This window comes from Aplysia californica, unplaced genomic scaffold (assembly GCF_000002075.1).
Source record: "Aplysia californica isolate F4 #8 unplaced genomic scaffold, AplCal3.0 scaffold00078, whole genome shotgun sequence".
Classification (NCBI taxonomy): Eukaryota; Metazoa; Mollusca; class Gastropoda; order Aplysiida; family Aplysiidae; genus Aplysia; species Aplysia californica.
Window position 1 is genome coordinate 456,748 of NW_004797348.1, and position 1,758 is coordinate 458,505.

Below are 1,758 nucleotides of genomic sequence, written 5' to 3' on the forward strand. Positions count from 1 at the left end.
TCTTCTTCTTCTTCTTCTTCTTCTTCTTCTTTTTCTTCTTGTCATCATTATCATCATATGTAATTTGACTATCATTATTTATTTTATCACCAAATAAAAAAAAAAACAACTAAAAAAAAACTCCAACAAACCAATGGTCGCTTTTAAGGACAAGCGGGATGGCCCGGGGTTTCCAGAAATCTTGACCTACACCAAAAGTGGGCATTGCCTTAGCTATAGGAGAAGTTTGGTTTCATTGGTGTGTAAGTTTGTTTTGTGACAGAAAACCCTCCTTGTCTTTTGAGACAGGTCTGTTCGTCTGTCCAACTGCCACGTCATCATTCGGAAAAAGGTTTTTGTTTGCAGCCTGCTCAGGACTTGTCATCGTAGTAATTTGATTATGTCCTTGAACACTTCAGTGTAAATTGAAAGTGCTTCTCCAGACCCCATAATTTCAGCTAATGATACAATCTTTAGATTGGCCTTAATTTTTTATTTAAAGCATTTCCCACAGCAAACGGGCCTCCCTATAAGTTCTTGGGTCCCATTTCGGAATATGTGGGTGCTCCTTCGTGCCCAGGGTGGCCCCGCGGGCAAGTTAGTTGCGGGTAAGAGGCACCTTACCTTGCCTGTTGACCCAGGTAATTCTGCAGTCCAGCATTGATACTTTTTGGTCTATAGTTGTAAATATTTATTGCTGTTATTGTTTTTGTTGTTGTCGTCTTCGTCATCGTTGTTTGTTGTTGTTGCTGTTGTTGTTTGTTTGTTTGTTGTTGTTGTTGTTGTGTGTGTGTGTGTGGTAGCCTATCCGTTCGAAATGTTCGGAGCCCCGAAGAGTGTGCTCTTCGCCAGGGCCACCACCTCCCTTGGGTAGCGGGTGAGGCAGTCCAACCTCCCTGAATCCTCCCCGAAGAGATGCCAGCACCATCATCACCAGCACCACTACCACCATTATCACCAAAAGCAACAACAACAACAAGAGTTTACAGCTTCTGATTGTTTCTTTTTTGTCCCGATTTCGCCAATGCATATCCCGCAGGAGGAAGGGTGTTTGGACCGTTTGCATAAAAAACATCGAGATTGTAGGAGACATATTATTATCCCTGCAGAAAAATGGAGATGCTTGAGCTATGCGATCCGTTGTAGGCTGAGGTCTTCGCTCCTGAACTTCCCGAAAGGGGAACCTCCTAGAAGCAAAAGACCACTACTAAACATTTTACCCGATATAACAGATGATGGTTGAACAAAAACCTATCAACCAACCGACGGATACTCTACACAATATCATTATTATGAGCAACTGCAGTAGATAAGAAGAAATAAATCACATTTTCACTACTTTTTATTTTCCCCCGTTTATTTTGTGGTAAGAGTTTTACAGCGCTCACAACTCCACTTTATCTGAAAATTAGTGTTAACCCAAATTGGCTGCACGGTAAGAGTTGGTATCGACGAGTTGTTTCATCAATCTAATGTTACTGTTTGGTTCGGAGTACTAAACAGAAAACTGGCCTCTAGGGTGCAATGGTTATGCTCTTCACCGTTGCATGCAGGAGACGTGACATTGATTATTGAGAGTTAATGTCGATTTTATCGATTATCTAAGCCTTTGTGCATGGATGCTTTATAACCTTAAGGTCAGGGTGGAAGCACCTCGCATCCTAAATAATCGACATTGTGTCGATGAAGGTGAGGAATAGTTTTTACAATCCTTTTTTATCAGCACAATTTATCTCGCCTCCCCGCACCACCCCCTGTCCACACACACACACACACACA

The 1,758-nt window shown here is 42.1% G+C and overlaps 1 protein-coding gene across 2 annotated transcripts in view; it reads left to right on the plus strand.

The window, feature by feature from the left end:
* LOC101855857 overlaps positions 1–1,758 on the plus strand; it is a 161,279-nt gene that overhangs the window by 16,999 nt on the left and 142,522 nt on the right. The gene's annotated exons all lie outside the window — the stretch shown is intronic.